Here is a 20,823-nt window from a genome sequence, read left to right as displayed (position 1 = left end):
ACCTCAGGTCAGTAAGGTAGAAGCCATAAAGAGCTGGCCAACCCCGCAAACGAAAAAACAAGTGAGGGCATTTTTAGGTTTGGCAGGGTATTACAGGAGGTTTGTACCTGACTTCTCAACCATTGCAGCACCACTAACTGATTTAACTAAAAAGTCAGCTTTGAATAAGGTTAACTGGACCACGGAGACGGAGGCAGCGTTCCGTGAGATCAGTAAAATATTGTGTAGTGAACCAGTATTAACGGTACCTGATTTTGCAAATAAATTTATCTTGCAGACAGATGCGTCTGAAATAGGACTAGGAGCAGTACTGTCGCAGATAAAGAATGGTGTAGAGCACCCAGTCATGTATTTAAGCAGGAAGCTCATGCCTAGAGAGACTCGTTATGCAGTAGTGGAAAAGGAGTGCTTGGCTGTGAAGTGGGCAATTGAGTCCTTAAAGTACTATTTGTTAGGACGAGAATTCATCTTAGTCACTGATCACTCGCCGCTGAAATGGATGAAGGAAAATAAAGAACGGAACGCGAGAGTGACTAGATGGTTTCTAGCTTTACAGCCTTACAAATTCACAATTGAACATCGTAGTGGTAAGCAGAATGCCAATGCTGATGGCCTCTCTAGAATACATTGTTGGGGTAGTAAGGTCGCTCGAACCGGTAGGTTAGAGCTGAGTGGGAGGATATGTAGAAGGAATGAGGTATACAGAGGGTACAATAAAGTAAATGAAGTAAAAAGAACGGTTGTACCAAAACGAAAACGCTGTATAAATGGGAAGTATTAAGAAGAATGTGTTGCTGGTTGTTTTTAAATCCCGTTGTGAGAAGTAAGGGATAGAGTGAACTACAGAACCCATAATCATTAGCGTGACCAGTCAATGCATACTGGGTAATTAGCGCAGGTTTAAATTGACTGGCGAAGCTAATGAGGGGGGGTCGTAGGAACGGTGGAGAGTTCCGTGTTGATTGTAGAGACGGCGAAAGTCTACAATATTAAAATTGTTGAAGTAGTTGGAGATGGCGTACGGTGGAAGATTTAAATTGAACAACGAAGCACAGTTCAGTTTATGAAGAAGGAAAGCTGTAAGCTTTCTTTTATTAACCTGAAGAGGCACTTCGGATTTATAAAAACAACCAGCAATTGAAACGTCTTTTAAAGTTGGACGAAGTACAGAGGCTTAAAGAAAGGGTATGTAAACCCAGGTTTTTGCATTGTTATTCATTCGCTGTTACCAGACAGACAGCCTGTGTTAATGTGTACAGGGAACTGGCGTTCTTTGTGGGACTGACTGATTGTTAAGATTCTTGCGGTGAACTAACAACACCGAGGACGCTGCTGGGAAGTACCACACTGCTTGTGCACACAGAAAGTGCGCGTCTGTTCTTGTGAGACGTGAAGTAACAGCGTGTTTAATTATTTTACTCAACGGAGTGGATTTACAATGCATATAAGTCAGTGACTGTTATATCTCTGAGCTACGGGGAACAAAGGCTGAGAGAAGCAGAGATTGGCGCACACGGTGTACAGTGGAAGAAAAAAACACCGTGTGCTTTATTTGAAGTACTGTTTTATTAGTTGTTAGGATTGGTCTCTGGACGGTATACTTTTTAACTTTAAGACCTGCAGCATATAAAGGACTTCCACCAAGTACCAGGAGGGGCAGTCGTGTCCACCTTGCAGTACAGGACCTCTGTAACCCAGGAGCAGCAGAGCTGAACCAACGTACTCGCTGGAGGAGGGGTGGCCTGTCTGTGCACTGCCTCTAGAGGGGACTGGAGGAACTGTATGCAACGCAGGAATAAAGTAACTGTGGTTTATAAGGGTTGGGAGTGCCCACTAGAAAGCTGAACCTACTCACCTTGCAGTTCCACGCCAGGAGGTTTAAGTGGATGGTGAGCGACGGACCTGAGACAATCCTGAACTTTATTACGTGTATGATTTACTCCCTCAAGACTACAGGGACACTCTATGTTGTGTTGTGGATAACGCAGAAAGAGCAGCAGCACAATAAAAGTTACTGTAGTTTTGCATTTCCTGTGTGGCGTCCATCTGTTCACCCTGTTCTACACCTTCTGGCTATCCTACACATTACGTAACTAATACCAACCGGGTTACAATATATATATATATATATATATATATATATATATATATATATATATATATATATATATATATATATATATATATGTCTTGAATAAAAAAAAATAAAAAATGTAATATTATAGGCTATTACATAGAAAAAAGATGTAATATTATAGGCTATTACATAGAAAAGAAAAAAGAAAGTGAAAGTTGTGTGTGTGCATTTCTTTTTTGACCATGTTCGAGACCCTGCATAACAATAACCGGGGTTATTGACAAACAGAGAATCCCTAAACATATGAAAGAGTTTCATAATCAGTATATTATACACATATTACACCATATTACACAAATTACACACATATTACACCAAAATTAACCCATAATGGTATGATGAAAATGTGCTGGGCCCCTACATTTCAGGGCAGAGTTCAGAGCTCAGGGCAGGAGCATCGCATCTCTTGTGGTGGCAAGAAGGCAGCTCTGACTCTCACAGGCGAGGGTACAGGAGCCTGATAAGGTCCCTTTGCTGGATGCTCCAATTTCACCGGGGCACACATTTGGTCCGGCGGTGGAGGAGATGCTGCAACGCTCCATCAAGGCGCGTGAGGTGTCGCAGCAGATGGCAAGGATGTGGCCAAATAAGCCGCTCCAGCCAAAGCGGCCACAGGAACACCAGTGGCGCAGGACACCGCCACAGCAGGAGGCGCAACCACGGGGTAATAAAGCCTCCCCTTCAGGTGCATCAGCGTGCGGCCAACTCGCGTTTGTAAGACTGCAGAGAGGAGGGTGGCGCCCTAGAGGAGGTAGCAGGCCACGCCCTCTTGGCTCTGGCCAGGCCCCTCGCGAACGATCGACTTGGGAAGTTTCAGAGATGATGCCATTTTCTACAGATTCTGATTGAGTTGACTGCTCGTCTGCTAAAACTGGAAGTCAGAAAAATTCCGTAAATATTTAAGAAATTAACACCCCCTTGAAAACTTGTACCTAAAATATTTACAGTTGGTTATGTATACTATAAAAATACATTCAATACCAACCGTAATATAAAACAAAATATGACGTATACTTTTGGTTGAAAAATGTATATTAGGGAGACTCTAATATCTGCATATGAAATGCTAGTGTATGGACTCATCACATGCTAGGATGAAAGAATTGACATGTGACCTAAGATCTAAATCAAATTGTATATACCCCTCAGAATTAGGATCAACTTAAAACATTCCCAAAATCATTCCAATAACTGTGAGTTATCAGTTTATGTTTTTTTTTCTGTAACTCTTTTTAAACTTTAAAAGGGACATCCATGACCATGAATGTTAATTAATGTACAGTTTGTATTTAAAATAAGAGAAGGTACAAAGTGTTTGATTTACTACTTGAAAGTGTAATTTGGACTAATTATCCTTAAACATTTGGATATGCATGGTCTCCCTCTCACAACATGAAGAAAACAAAATATCTATCTATCTATCTATCTATCTATCTATCTATATATATATCTATATCTATATCTCTCTCTCTCTATATATATATATATATATATATATATATATATATATATATATATATATATATATATATCTATATATATATATCCATTTAACTTGGTTCTGTTCTTATATATTGTGTTCAGCATTCAAAATATTGAAATGGACACTGAACACTCCAAAAATGACGGAAACTAAAAGTTTTTTCCTTGTGCTGCAATCACTTCTGATGCTTCAGAGATTACTTGTTGACTGTTGACTGCTTTTCTTATTTTAAAAAAAAAACATGTTAATCATCATAATATTTAAGTTGTCAAAAGAGAACAAGGGGCCGGATTAAATCAAATCTTTGACCCATCCGGTAACAGCACACTACAAACAAGTACTTGATAGCGGTTATATTTATGTGTGAAGAAACAAGCATCTAGCGAAAAATAAAGCTGCCACTGAGTACAGGTTTGTAGTTTTCTATTAGCAGGTGGGTCAAAGTTTTGATTTAATCCCAGCCCAGGTTATGGAGATCATTAGACATTAAATGAAAATCTCTGAATAAGAATAAAAAGACCTTTTAACCTCAAACTCTTAATGTTTCTTCAGCCTCTTAAATCTTACCATAATGTGCAATCAAGACTAAAAGGAATAATGCAATATCACATTTGGAGGAAACTATGTTTATTTTGTTCTTATCTAAATCCACTCACCTGTTGCATAACTTTCAAAAGGGTTTTGCTGGAAAATAAAAACTCTGAATTAGTTGTTTAAAAAGAAAAAAGCATTAAACAAAACTAAAGATGAAACTACTACTTCAGTTTATCACCACTTCTAAAATATAATTTTTCACACCCTTTTAAATGTCACACAAAAAAAATCCAATATAAACATACACATTTATCTTTGCTTAATGGTTATAAAAATTAAACCAACAGTGCAAGTCTTTTTCTTAAATATTTGAAAGTGCAACGATGTGTGTGCATCGTTTACTTTTAAGTATTTTAGTACAAGTAGTAATGTGATTTTCTATGTTTATATCACCTCAGCATTCTCAAATGTCATGGTATAATAATAATTTATGAATGCATAAATTACCTTTCTCCACCAATACTGGTGACTGGGTCCACCATAAATTGTATTCAATTTCTTCGCCTTTTTCAATATTTCTTGCCGCAAAGAATGCAGCATAAGGCACCCCATTCCACATTAACAAGTTTGACAACTACATTTGGGGATTGATGATTATCGTTAATTAGCCTGGCATAACTCCCATCGTCCACAGAAGCATCAATCGTAAAAATAAATAAAATGCAAAGTTTTCATTTTTTGCTAATAATATACCTTCATGTTGAACTATAATTAAAAAAGTTTGAATCTTTGGTTGTTTTTTTTTTCAGACATCTCTACAAAGGTTTAAAAACCGTCATATTTTGAAAATATAAATCTATTAATTTGAACATGTTCAAAAACATATTATACTTACCATCTGGTCCTCCTCCCTGACATTAACTCGAATACGTAAGAGTCATCCTCGAAGGAACACTATCCTTCATTTTTCCCGCGTAATAAAGTACATAGTCCCCTTGTTTGATCTCTTCTGTTGTGACAATTCCTCCTCCTTAAACAAAATATGGAATTAAACAATAGTAAATAATCAGTAGTCCTATTTAATTATAACTCAATTGAAAATAAAAACAACTAGCTAACATATTCAAGAATAATATAATCTGGAAATACAAATTCGGTAATATTAAAGTAGGACAAAGTATTATCCAAATGTGTATACATATTAGAATTGGATTGTATTACATGCATGTGTATTACATACTGTGGTAAAATGTTTTAGAATGGCTGAATAAATTAATATTTTTGTTTGTTACTGCACCATCAAATATAAATGCACAATTTATCTAGCTAAAGTTGTACGATGTCAGTACAAAAAATACTAATTAAATGTTTGTTGTAAATAAAGCACTTTTAGTTTTAAATGATATATTACATTGAGTCAAGCACAAGTTTTGACAAATTTGAAAACATTCTATATTTTAAAAACGTTGATGTCCCCACTCTTACACATAGTGGTTAGATAAACAGATGGATAATTCACAGATCTATCGGTGATTCTACAGGTTGAATTACATAATAGTAATATTCATATTTAGGCCTGGACCAAATCAAAACTTTGACCCATCCGCTAATCACAAATTATAATATAGTCCTTGATAGCGTTTTTTTTTTTTTTTTTTTAAATGAAGAACCATCTGACAAAATAAGAAATGCCACTGGGTACAGGTTTGTAATTTTTTATTAGCGGGTCGGTCCAGGCCTTCATATTATTAATAAACATTTAACCAACACCAGGACAAATAAAAAACAGACTTATCTTTCTTTCCACAGTTTTTTATTTCAAGGTTGTCAGGTTTATTTTTTTTTCCAGATGTCTTCTAAAAAGCACCTTTTCTTCCTTTTTGGTCTTTTCTATGAAATCATTTCTTTTAGTTCGACATTTTGACACTTTGCGCCTCTCCTCGTGCTCGCCATTCTTCTTCGTTTATGGCGCGATTTGAACAAAACGTCATAATATTGATGATTTGCACCTGATGTCACAAGTCATGTGCCAGCAACTTGTCGGCCATTTTGGACGTCAAAAACCTTCAGACGGCATATTGACAGCCCGTTTACCAGTGTTTTAAAAAACTAAAATAGGAGATGGTTGTAGCGTGTTGTGCTGTTGGATGCAGCAATAGACACAAAGCCAAAGCTGAATCTATCATTTTACCGCATACCAAAAGGTGCTGAGAGACGAGAAAGATGGATTACTGTCATCCATCGTAAAAACTGGAAGTCAACAACGTACAGTTGTTTATGCAGCGAATACTTCATAGCTGGTAAGATTCTGCTTTTCAAAAATATATAACAGTTATTTTGTAATTCAAATTAACCTCTATATATTTGTCAGAATCACGTTAAAAATAGATTAGAATTATTTATTTATTTATTTATTTATTTTGATGTGTAGGGTTCCCGCCAAGTCATGCTAACAGTGGGTCAGTTTTTTGTTGCTGAGTCGAAGTTTCTAGCGTTTATTATGTATATAAAATACTGTACACTTTGCAATCAAGTTGGTCTTATATAATGCGGTTATCATACTACAGTGTTTCCCCTAGCATTCGGGCACAATCCCGGGACACTTTGAGACAGAATGGGACTTTAAACTTGCTGCTATATTGAAATAAATTAACGTGTTAATTAGCCCTACACCTTTGCTAAAATGAATCCTATTGCTGAATTACTGTGCGCAACAAACAAGTCATTCTAATCAGTTCAACATACTGCCTCCGAACAGCTGAGCAACGTTACTGAGAGTAATTGTACGTTTTAGCGATTTATTATTAACAAACAGAAAGTAAGCGACTTTTACGTATCAGTGTCTGCAAATAAATAAATAAAATATTATTATTATAATTAATAATAATGAAATACATGAAAAGTAATATATTGTATTCATTATTATTATAATTATACAATTGTTTGCCGTGCATGGTAATTAAGCACCATCATTAATTTGATCGAAGGTATAGGAGCTAATTAACACGTTCTTTTCTCTCAGTTAAGTAGTCTTTTTAAAATCCTGTTCTGTCTCAAAGTGTCCTGGGATTGTGGGGCCAGGTGGCAACCCTATCAGTAAGCAATATTATTTTAAATTTGTATTTTAAATAAAGCGCACACCCTCAGAAAGGCGGGATTCTTACACAACAATGTCACCCTATAATTTGTATAACTTAAAAACATAACAAACTACAACAACAAAAACCTCTGAATTCTTCTTTGTAATTCTGGTCTTATATTTCCTTTGGTTATATTAGTGCTGTCACTGTCATTGCTAGTTTATCAAGTGAAATTGAGACGTGATTACCTTAGCCATGATAACATGACGGACGCGTCCCCCTGGTATTAGCCACTGATGCAAACATGTCACCCATCCTGATACGAAATACAGGTATGCATCAAGGCTTTTGTATGCCTTGAGATCTTGGCCGGTGTACGGGGAGATGTTGTTTATTACATAGTGATATATATCGTGAGGCGTGAAATCAGGCAGGGATGACCTGTCACATTTGACAACCTCAGAGAAGAGACCAGCTGGCAGCAAATACACATCATTTTGAAGCCCGGCGAGCAGAATTTTCTCGATGTATCTATCTCGATGTTCACCTCTGAGATGACTGACTTCATCGGACAATGTCAAGTATGGTTTTTCGGACTGCATGAGTTGAAAAATAAAGTGTTTTAAAAAAAAGTTCTACGTCTTCACAGGTTGTCAATAGGACGTCCAAAGCTTTTTGACGTCCAAAATGGCCGACCACACTTAGGTCACGTGATTTGGTGACGTATGTGCAAATCATCAATATCGGTGCGTTCACGGGAATCATTCTACGCAGACTCTATGCAGAATCTGACCAATTTAGCCAATGGATGCGTTCACGGAGATCCTTCTTTGATCATTGGCTAAACTGGTCAGATTCTGCACAGAATCTGCGCAGAATGATCCTCTTGAACGCACCCATCTTCTCAGCTGCAATCTGCAGTCCAGTGTGCGCTGGGTAATGTAGTTGTGTAACTTTCTCAACATGATCCATGGGAGGCTTGACTTTGTAGTAAATACAACACTTTCAAGCGCACATTAAATACAACACTTTCAAGGGCACATAGCCTATCCATATTTGTGATAACAATGGGCTCCTCAAAGGGTAATTTGCAGCGTACCAAAGTTAGTCCACTTGATGCGTCTAACTAGTGGATTAAACAGCTTAAACATGTTCTTTAAGCAAAGTAACACACTATGCAAGACTGAGAAGAGTCGAAGTCGTGCTGCTCATATTTATAGCCTTTGTTGTCTTGGCACATGCGCACTGATCGACTGATCACTGTGTTCGCTAACCAGCTGCGCTCCATCCAGACATTTTTAAGCCAATCATAGCCAGTCCTGGCTGACGGCAGGCTGCTACTGTGCATGTGCACAGCGGATTTGGGTACTCGCATTTTTGAGTGAGCCTGGCTTCAGCCCATTAAACAGATGGCATTGTTGATGTGCCAGTGATGTGCCAGTGTCACGTGAGAGGGGGAAATGAAATGCACATCACCCAGAAGGAAGTTTTACTTTGGGGTTAGTTTTGGGGGTATTGTGTATCATTGTGGAGTAGTGGTTAGGGCTCTGGACTCTTGACCAGAGGGTTGTGGGTTCAATCCCCAGTGGGGGACACTGCTGTTGTACCCTTGAGCAAGGTACTTTACCTAGATTGTTCCAGTAAAAACCCAACTGTATAAATGGGTAATTGTATGTAAAAAATAATGTGATATCTGTATAATGTGAAATAAATAATGATAATAATAATAACAAGAGACTGGGGGTTCGACGAGCAAGGGAACATTGTTAACCGGCTGCCCCTGGTTGGTCTGTATGGCTGGAGGATGTCCCATGTGAAACTCATCTGCTGTATGCGGTCTCTCTGTTCTGTACACCCTTTGCTCCCCTCTCTGGAAATGTCTAGGTGGACCCTATCCCTGTCTTACTCAGTTAGAAAAATATTTACTTTCACTGTTGGGACAGCTATGTACAGTCACATCGGGATGTTTGCATATGTAGCAATAAGTGTTTTGTGACACCATGTGTGTAGTTGGTTCCTGAGTATCTTCAGCTGTACTGGTTCTTATTTCTGTATGGAGTTTGTGTACAAGCAGGTCTGTGATACTGACCACTGGAGACATAATGAGCAACTTTGTATTTTTCATGTGTGTGCCGTCTAATGATTTCTATTTGTTCAACTTCTGAAGGTAGATTTTTGAGTTTACGGAATTCATTTACCATGTGTGTAATGAATGTTGTAAGTGGTTCATTGGATTTGTGCAGTTTTTCCAGAATATTTTAGTATGTGTTCCTGGTTATCTACAGGTAGAAAAGCTTGCTTGAAAATGTTTTCAAAGTGTTTCCAAGAGTTAACATGGCTTGACATTGCTTTAAACCACTTCTGGGGTTCTTTGCCCAAAAACCTAGTAAGTTCTCTCAGCAACTGAATATCCGTTAGACGTAGGGCAGTAGTATAAAGCTATACTAGATATCACCATGTTAATTTTTAACCAATGAGAATGCAGCATTTGGTTTTGACGGGTCCCCTTAGCCAATCAGAATCGACCGGAAGTCCCGCCTCCCAGTTCCGGCCATTTTAATGCAAATATGGAAATCCCCCCCTTCCTGTATGTAGTTTTTAATGCATTTTTGGAAACCATGTTCCATGATTGTAGTTTATCACATTAAAATGGGGAATTAAACAAAGGTTTGGGGTATTATTTTTAAATTTAAATGTATTTAAGAGTGAAATGGGTAAACGGGTATACAGTTTGTTATATTCTTTATTTCAGAAAAATAAATGGGTTGGTAAAAATGAGGAAAAAAATAAAACAAGACTTTTTAGAAAAATAAGTTTGAAAACAGGGGGTATACAGTTTTCTTTATTTCAGAAAAATAAATAGAATGGTAAAACAGGGGTAAAACAAAATAAAAATGAGTTTGAAAACAGGGTTATACAATTGCTTTATTTCAGAAAAATAAAATGAGCAGTAAAATGGGTGCAAACAAAAAGGTTTAAAGCGGTGAACAAATAAACTGGCTTGAAATAGGGCAATTAGTAAAAGGGAAAACTAAAAATGTATAAAGAGTTAAAAACCATAGGAAATATGGTAAAAGAGTTAAAAACCATAGGTAAATATGGTAAAAGAGTTAAAAACCATAGGTAAATATGGTAAAAGAGTTAAAAACCATAGGTAAATATGGTAAAAGAGTTAAAAACCATAGGTAAATATGGTAAAAGAGTTAAAAACCATAGGTAATATGGTAAAAACAGGGTTACAAGGCATGTACTTAAAAGCAGAGAAATGCTACATGGTACAGAGAACAGAGACGGGTGTTTGTTGAAAAAAGACTAAAAATGTGCTACACAGTTTAAAACACATACATAAATAAATTAACAAAACTAAATAAAATGGGAGAACCTGTATACACGGCTAAGCTAGCATTTTTAAAAAACCTTTACTGCCTTATTTATTTTAGACAGCTTTTGCGGGTCTGTGATTGATTCATCTTTAAATGAAGCACGTGTAACGAAACACAGGACTCTTCTGAACTGCGTTACAAAGTGCCTTGAGTTTAAAACATTTAAAAAACCAGTACAAAAGAATACAAACATTGACTATGCATTGTTGTGGCGATGTTAGACTTGTTACAATGTATTTGGTTAAAGAAAAAAACATTTTTTAAATAAAACGCTACAAACCTAAACGCGGCTGTGCTTGACGGTGTCTGGGGCAAAGAGAACGATTTAAGAAAAGATGCCCCAGCCTGGAACTAAGAGGCGTCGCTCAAAGATAAGAAACTAGGTGTGCCAGCACTGGCTAACAGCATCGCTGTTCCTCTGCTAAGGGGGGTCACCCAGTATAGAAGATAGTGGTCCAGAACCAACGGGGTAGGGGTGGGGGCCCCCTTGAAAATGTTTACCAAGCTGGCCAATTAGCAATAACTGCAGGGGGGCAGTGGGCCTCTGTTTTGGGTTATAAATATGCGCAAATTCTTAATGAAAAGTCTTGTACAAGATCAAACTACTCTTTTTTGCTGTTAGTCTGTAAGTGCTGTTGGCTCTATATTTTGTTTTAAATAATGGCTCTTCAAATGCAAAACACTAAAGAAAACATTGAAGTCCTGGCCGAGATCGAAGAGGAGACTGTGTATCAGACACCCGTGAAGAGTGAACCGGCGACTGATGACGACCAGGCGGATGTGGAGGTAAATATTTAACTTGTACATAGCCTTTAAACTATTTTAGAATGTTAAAATATATTGTGCATAGCCTTTAAAGTATTTTAGAATGTTAAAATGTATTGAGCATTTAATATTTTGTTGTTTGCATTGTTAGTGGGAACGCAGGGGACCCCTTGAACAGGAGGTGGTTGCTGCTGACTCAGAGGAGGTGATGAGTAACACCTCCGGAATCGAAATGCTTGATTCGACTTCCGACGAAGAGGGATCGGTGGTAAATATAAAATTATTACAACTTAAAATGGAGGGTTGATTTTGCCTAAATTTTTTAGTTATAGAGTGTTTTCTTTTTCTTATCCGAATAAATATGAGAACGACGCTGGAGTAACTGAAACAGCGGGCTGCACAACTCCTTCTAAAATGAACTTGTCATGTTTTTGTGCGTGTCTTGCTAGTAGCAAGGAGAACGATATGCCGAGTAGTTTTAAAAATGACTATGCTCCTGTACAATACATAATGACCAACACTGTAAATGCTGTTATAGGCTCTGTGTTATTAAAATGTGTAAAGGGCACTCTGGTTGATGACTGCTATGCTTGTGAAATTGATGAACTGGGGCAAAAGTACCACGCGTGTCTAAGCTTTGAAAATGATCAAGGAGATGTCTGTTCAACTGTGTCTATTATCTGTAACAAAATAAGCATCACACATCTGATGTCGACAATACTCTGCATAGCAAAAGCCAAGCGTGGTGTATATGTTACAGCCGAAACAGAAAAGGAAATTGTTAGACGTTTAAAAGCTATTAGGGCAGATCACCAGCCATTGGTGACTATTAAAAACCTTCTTGAAAATGCAGACAGTGAAATATTGGAAATGGCTAATCGTGTTGTTAAAAAGAAACATTACAAGATGTTTTACAAACGCAGTCGCAGATATTAGAAAATGATGTATAAACGCTTGTGTGTGCGTGTGTGTGTCCTGTTGTAACCTGTTACATTTTGCCCTATATTTACAGGATCAAGACAGGAGCCCTTTTCCTGAGAGAATAAGTGTACATACATTTCATGAATCTGTCCTGGAAGCTGTAATTACTAATCTAACGTGTAGTAAAATGGGTCGAAAAATGATCACATTGGAACCGTCGGCTGCCAAACATTTGGCCGATGTTGAAGCATTCATGCAAAATATACCAGAACTGATGCTGGATTTATATTTTTCAGAAGGGTCGATGAGAATGGCGGGTGGTGTTTTCATGAGGGTTCAGAGAATTTTGCGCCAATCATTTGGAAATGCAGTCCCAATTGTTACAGCAGGCACATTTTACTGCATGTTAGAAAGAATAGCTATGATCTGTGCTAAAGGTTACAAGGATGAATGCTTTGGAAGATAGTGCCTCATTTCTTTGTAAAGTGGCTGTTACTAATCAGGATTTTGTGGTGTCCCGTGTGAATATATAACAAGTATATGTATGGTTTAAAATGTCTTCAACATTATTGTTTAAAATAAAATAAAAGCATTGACAAAGAACAAATGTTATTGTATGTTTGTGTACAAAAATAAAATGTTTTAATCATTTACATTGCCTGCTATTTGTCTGTCCCTCCTTTATATATATCAACAAAGATTTGACTTTTGATGTGTTTTCAGAAACTACAAGAGCCGTTAGGACATATGCCATACAGAGAGGATATTATAAAACTATAAAGGACGTGTTAGATGAAATGAATGGATCTATCCTGTTAAGTCCAGGTTCACCCAAGGTGATGTTTAAATACAACCCCATCAGCAGAAGTGTGAGACTCGACGGCGATCAGACTATAATGTTTTTTACAAGGGGTGAACTAGCAAATGTGTTGGGGTTTGAAGCAAAAAGTCACCCCACCCAGCTAATGTTACTTCTGGTTTTAATACCATGTATGTATATACCGATATTATTGACCATCAGTTAGTTGCGGATGCATACGGCCCTCTGTTACGGTGTGTTATTTAAAGGGAGACGATGGCAAATTTATCACATCATTGTTTGACAAACCTCATTATGTCACAGTGAGTGCGCATCATTTTGGAACTGTATCAGTTGAAATAAAGTCAGACCAGAACAAGCACGTGTCATTTGCATTTGGGAAAGTTATTGTCAAGTTGCATTTTCGTCCGGTGAAAGCTACAAACTTTTAAAATGATGGTTGTAATTAAAACCTACGGAGACCCTGCTTTGTACAGAAATTATTACAAGAGCCAAGCGTGAAATAGTTTACTGCGTATTTGTTATTGTTTTTATATTTTAAAAACTTCGTGAGGATGCGTGGCTGATCAGCTACTGATTATTTAACTAGCTGACAGTCACGCATCCTTACTAAACTCGTGCAGACTGTGGCCGAGGGGTAATAAGATAATTATCAACTAGTTAACCCCTCGGCCAGAATATAAGAACCTGCAGCTGTCAGTGCTCGGGGGAGAGTGTAGGAGAGTACGGGGAGCGGAGAGAGCGAGGAGAGAGAAAACAAATTAAAAAACAACTGCTAAGTATCGTGCTGGTGGTAAAACCAGCACGCTTATTTGTTTATTTCTATTTGTTTGGCCAACGCGCCTTTTTGTTTTGTGTTTTGTTCTGTTTAAATCTTTTGGTTTATTTATTTAATAAAATGCTGATCGACGTTGCGTTCAGCTTCACCACCATCCATTCATTGTTTCTGTTACTTCCCGGTCCGTGACGTCACCACACACGCCACACAACAGCTGCTCGGTCTCACAGGGTTTCAGGGACTGCCTGTCATGTACGGGGCAGGTATTGGAGGTTTGTTTAGGGCACTGTTTAGGAAGGCTGTACCTTTTCTGAAGCGAGGGTTTGAAATTGTAAAGCCGCATGTGAAATCAGCTGATAGGAACATCTCCAAAGATGTGATGGGTCAGGTTACCAGCGCTGTAGTGAATAGGGCTATGGTACCCCAACAAGAAAGTTCGGGGGTAATGTTTATCAGAAGGGGAATCAGGAGAAAGAGAAAGACGTCACAGCCGCTGCTTAGGGGGCCACCTGCTCCTTGTAAAAGACGGTCGAGTAAAGGCAGAAACACTCATAAAAGCAAAAGAGGGTCTAAGAAGCGGACACGTATAGACAGAGCGGGGGTGATATTTTTTAACAATGGCATTTGTTCACTGATGTTCAGATGAATGTGTAAAATCAGAACGGGATATCTTTCAGATGGCCCCTACTCAAACTAGCATCAAAAAAAGTATTTACGTTGAAGTTCCACCACTTACAGCTCTTTCAGAAAATGCCCCTTTGGAATTTTACATAGCCGGGAATGGTGAAGATTATTTAGATTTAAATAACACTCTGCTGTACCTGAACTGTAAAATAGTTAAAGACGATGGGTCACACATTGCGGCGGATGAACGCGTGAGCCTGGTAAATTACCCCATAGCCTCTCTTTTTAGTCAAGTCGATATCACAGTGGGGGGACCGTCTTGTCAGTCAATCAAACAACAGTTATCTTTACAGGGCTTTTATAGAAGCTGTTCTTAATTACAGCAAAGATACTCTGAAAACACAATTTTCTACAGGTCTGTTTTACAAAGATACCCCAGGACATCACGAAATAACCACGCTGACCGGAGCCAGCAAAGGTTTTTAAAAAGGGCCACGCTGATTTGTTTTTTCAAGACAAACTAATGCTGAATGGTGTCGATATAAAAATTAAACTCACTCGTAATAGAGATTAATTTTGCTTAATGAGCAACGCAAACAAGCTGGTTATTCTCAATGCATTGTTGTTTGTTAAAAGAGTTATTGTGACCCCTGGCTGTATTGACAGCTAATGCCAAATATCCGATTGATCGGGTTCAAATGAAAGTATTTGATTTAGCCGCAGGCAGTCGTGTATGTAATCAGGAAAACCTGTTCTTGGGACAATTAGCAAAAGTCGTGGTAGTGGGCTTTGTTGACAACGAAGCATTCAGCGGGAGTTACACGCACAACCCCTTCAATTTTAAACATTACAACATACATTTTTTTGCTCTGTATGTTGACGGTGAGCAGCAACTGACTAAGCCTCTACAGCCTGATTTTCAAAATGGAAACTGTGTGTGTAAATACTTTCAACTTGTGGAAACAGCCGACAAGCGACTGAAAGACAAACCGCTGCTGGTGGATCGTGAAGAATTTGCAAAGGGGTATACATTATTTGCATTCAACCTAAGTCCCGACCAAGAATGCATGGGTCACTATTCCCTTATTAAAATAGGAAACCTCCGAGTCGAGTTACATTTTGAGGCACCATTACCCAACACCGTGAACATGATTATATATGCTATTTTTGATAATGTGTTGGAAATCAATATGAGACGCCAAGTCCTGTATGACTTTAGTTGAATCTTTTTAAAACAAGAAAAAAGAAAACGTGATTCGACCAACATGGACACGACACAGCTGGATAATATCTTATCAGCAGCAGCACCAACCAGAGAGACATTTTTAGGTGTATTTCCCTGCAACATGTTACCCAAAGATGAACAGACGCAAAGACCTTTGTGTATAGTGGTTAATACACCCCCCATAACTTACCTGGAGAGCACTGGCTAGCTATTTACTTGACAGACCATGGAAGTGCAGAATTTTTTGATTCCTGTTTTTTTGCCAGACAGTTTTTTCTTCCCAAAATCTATTATGACATTATTAAACACCAATGCAAAATGCATAGTCGATAACAGTGTTCAATTGCAAGATGTGTTGTCTGTTACATGCGGCCACCACTGTGTTTTTTATTTGCTGCAGAGATGTAAAGGAATGCCTTTTAAACATATTTTGGAACTTTATTCTGGAGATGTTACGTTAAATGAATGAATGGTTAAGCAATTTGTGCAAAACATGTCTAGACAGAGTCACACGCCTCAAAGCTTATTTAACCCTAGTGAATACGGGCATGCTCAGGCGTGTATTGGTTTTTGTGAATTTAAAGTGTGTCATGACTGTTAAACTTTATTTAAAATGTTAATAAAAAAAACACTTATTATATAGTGTTTACGGATGTTTATTAGTGCTATGAACACATGTATGGATAAATATTATTAATGTACATGAGGTTAAAAAAAAAACACTACACAAAAGCTATAATAATTCGAAATAGTTTTTATTACAATTTCAACATAAACAACCTAAATGCACGGCAAGCATATATAATATGTAACACTTTGTTACATTCACAACAATCTCATATTGCATTTACACATAAGAAACAGAAAATAGAAAAAACAAAACAAAAACATGCACATCCTTAAACAGATAGCCATCCAGGCCTTTTAAACAATTTATGTTTTTTAAAAGTTTCAACCCTATCGGCTGTATCATATACCATTGACATAGCGCCCAACTCTGAACTTACAGAGACTAACCCACTCATGCTAGGGTTGGTTTTAAGGTTTTCCAAAAGTTCTCTGTTTGTAGCATTGCCAAGAACTGAGATGGGTTCATTAATTTCAGCCATGGCTGCCATAAAGTCATTGTAACCTTTTGTTTTAGTGAACACTGCGTGTTTGTATTAGGGACCTAACTAAATCAATCATGTGTGATCCAGTAAGAGGCATGCCGTTGTATACAAATTCACCTTTATCATTCCAAGAGGCTGTAGAGTGGCTGTGAACCATTCTTTTCAATAATATTTCAACATTCTTTCTGTAACGCGGTGACACACTGTCTACAATGTCTAAATAAACAGCATCTGAGGCCTCTGCGTTATCAGCAGGCACGTTGGCAATCTGGTTAGTTTCAGCGGCTGTGCCCTGCTCGGGCATGTGCAGTGTCAAAGATTCCTTCTCAGATTCCCCGTCTTACAAAAGTTAAGTAACGTCGCAGTATCTGTTCATAACATAGCCTTTTCATATTCGCTATGATGTTTATTTTGCAGAATGTCTCTCATTTCCTCGTCCAGTTTGTGCGTTGCCGATTTATGAACGTCTGATCCATCGTCAGAACTCCCTCTAAGCATGTCTATTTGCCTTTGAGGAATAAGATACATTTTCTCAGAGTGCTCCAACATTTTAACCTTTTGAAAATAGACTACTAAGCAGCGGTACAGCCACCCTCAACAGGGAACCGATGGAACCTCCGGACTGCTTAATCAAAAGTCTTTTTCTTTTGGCCGACACTGTCTTGTTACTCAGCGCCTTTATAATCTTTCTTTTTTTCTTAAAACTTCCAAATTGTATAACTGTCAGTGGTATGTTACCTTTGAGCGTGTTCAGACAAATTTCAGTTATAGTGTCTATTAGGTCGTTAGAAGCAGTGCACAGAATGGCTTTCCTCTGCTGCGGTTTTGAGCTTATCAGTAGTTTTAACAGGGTTTAACACGTGAAGACATGGTTACTGTCGGATCATCATCAGTGAATCAACCGATAGTCATCGGGAGTATTAGCATTTAAATCAACAAATAAATAGCTGTAAGGCTTCTTACAGGCGTCTTCATAGGCTTCTAAGAAGAAGAGTGCATTTCTAGGGTACATTTGGCAAGCCAATAATGCAATCTGTAATTTATCTCAAGGATTTTTGAACAGAACCATGTATTTTGTGTTTAAAGTTATCGTTCTGCCTTTTTTTCCCTGACAAAAAACATTTTGTACTATGTACATAATCCTAAGGTTTCGGTGAATAACGTACTTTGTGAAAGCCTTTTCAATTTCGTTGCTGCTTCCATCAAATCATCCACAACAATCAGGTTCACTTTATGGGGAGGTCATCGTTAAATGTTTCTGGCAAACCCTCTATAAACTTAATACAAGGGAATTTTAACAACAAGTCTTTGTAGAGAGGTTGCCAGCAACTATTACACCACACAATATTATCAGGCTTGCAGATAACATATATTCACCTCTTTATAACAGCTGTTTTATATAATAGCTTTTTCCACAATTAGACGGCCCTGCCAATATGCGCAAAAAAGGATGTTTCGGTCTAATATCCATAGGGTAAAGATGTAAAGTTTTCTGTAAGCACCCTTTTATCATACACAACCTTGAACGTTTTTTTTTTAAAGACCTGGTTTCTAGACTCCACTTCTTTTTAACTCGAACTATCCCTTGCTGCTGCAAGTTGATTTCTTTCAAATTCCTCTCTGTTTCATATGCGTTTTTAGCAAAGTCAAAAACCAAATCTTTCAAACATTTAAAATTAATTTTCTTGCAGTTTTCAGCATTCAGAGTGATGCCTTTCACTTTTAAACATACGGATCCTCCTGAGAGTTTATAACCGTATGATTTTGGACCTGTCGCTGCAATCTCTGTAATAGACAGCTCTGCTGGCAGCTCGCTGCTCAGGTCACCTAGGTGATCACCCAACGGGGTTTCCATTGCCCTTCCCTGCTCACAAAAATTACAGAATCTGTGTCGTGATACAAACAGCGCTCTTTTAAGCCTTTCAAAAGATCGTACAATTCTAGTCTTGCATCGACAGTAGTAAAACTGGCAATGAAGATGTTGATGTTAGAATGTCTTGTATAATGGTCTGCAGTGTATTTCCCCGATACACATTTTGATTCGTCATCTATAAAATCACATGTTTAGATGACCAAAACCAACATTTAGATGACCAAAACCAACATCAAGAGAATAAAAGAAACAACACCCAGGACCCTATAAACAGTGCTGACCAGGCAGCAAAAAGGGAGGTCATGATTGTTGGGGACTCCATACTGAGTTCAGTTCGCAGTTTGGACCCCCTTACTACAACAGTGTGCTGCCTTCCAGGAGCCTCAGTCAAGCACATCACTGAGAATGTGGACAGGCTCCTAGAACGAACAGGAGATGACCCGTTAGTAGTCGTCCACATTGGTACAAACAACATTGGTAGAGACAGGCCAAGATCCCTGCAAAACAAATTCAGAGAGCTAGGAAGGAAATTAAAAGACAAGACCAAAACTGTGGTATTTTCTGGGATACTGCTGGCGCCTTGCAAAGGACAATATGGACAGCTGGAAATACAAAATCAAAATGCATGGCTGAAATCGTGGTGCACACAGGAAGGCTTCACCTTTCTTGAACATTGGAGCACTTTCTACAACAAGGACTATCTATACAGGTGGGACGGACTGCACTTAAACAGAAAGGGAACCAATCTACTCGGAGAAAGGATCCTTCAGGCGGTCCAGAAGCATTTAAACTAGAAAGGAAGGGGGGAGAAAACAAAAAAACTGAAGGGAGACCACATCAAAACAAGGGCAACAACTCAGGTAAGACCACTATTAAATGTATTTATCTTAATGCTAGAAGTCTCAGAAACAAAATGTTAGAACTTGAAGCTACTGCACTAACAAGTAACTACGATGTGATAGGTGTTACAGAAACTTGGTTGTCTGAGAGTGATGGAGATGAATATAATATTAGTGGGTACACACTGTATAGGAAAGACAGGCAGGACAGAAGAGGCGGAGGGGTAGCGCTATACATAAGAAATAGCCTTGAAGCCCAGGTGTTAAATCAGGACAAAGAAAACAATGCAGAATCAATATGGGTCAGAATAATGGACACAAATTCAAAGGGTATAATAATAGGAGCATGCTATAGACCGCCAAATTCAGACGCTGAGCAAAATAATCTGTTGTACAATGACATTCGAAATGCGTGTAGAAAAGGAGAAGCCATACTAATGGGGGATTTCAACTAACCCCATATAAAATGGGAAAACAAGATGGGGGGCATGACGGACGAAATTGCAATGGTGGAAATGACAAATGACTGCTTCCTAACGCAATTTGTCAAGGCACCGACTAGAGGGGAGGCATGCCTTGACTTAGTCTTTTCAAATAATGAAGACAGAATAACTAAAACAGAGGTCAGAGAGCCATTGGCAAACTCAGACCACAACATGGTCTCATTTGAAATATTTTTTAAAACCCCAAAAGTAATGACTAAAGCTAAGGTTTACAATTTTAGAAAAGCAAACTACGAAGGTATGAAACAGAGACTAATAGAAGTAGATTGGAGTAAAATAGAGAAAACATCCACAGAAAAAGGGTGGCTGTTTTTTAAAAATGTAGTACTAGAGGCACAAAACAATGACATCCCAAAAGTAGACAAATCTAAATCTAAAACAAAATGGCCAAAATGGTTTAATAGATCAATTAAAAAAAATATTCTGCTATTCCTAATCTACGTTAATGATTTAGACTCTGGTATAGTAAGCAAACTCATTAAATTTGCAGACGACACAAAAATAGGAGGAGTGGCAAACACTGTTGAAGCAGCAAAGGTCATTCAAAATGATCTAGACCGCATTCAAAATTGGGCAGACACATGGCAAATGAAATTTAATAGAGAAAAGTGTAAAGTATTGCATGCGGGCAATAAAAATGTGCATTATAAATATCATATGGAAGATAGTGAAATTGAAGAAGGGAACTATGAAAAAGACCTGGGAGTTTATGTTGACTCAGAAATGTCTTCATCTAGACAATGTGG

This window comes from Acipenser ruthenus, chromosome 5 (assembly GCF_902713425.1).
Source record: "Acipenser ruthenus chromosome 5, fAciRut3.2 maternal haplotype, whole genome shotgun sequence".
NCBI classification, from domain to species: domain Eukaryota; kingdom Metazoa; phylum Chordata; class Actinopteri; order Acipenseriformes; family Acipenseridae; genus Acipenser; species Acipenser ruthenus.
Note: the sequence above shows the minus strand (reverse complement) of the source record.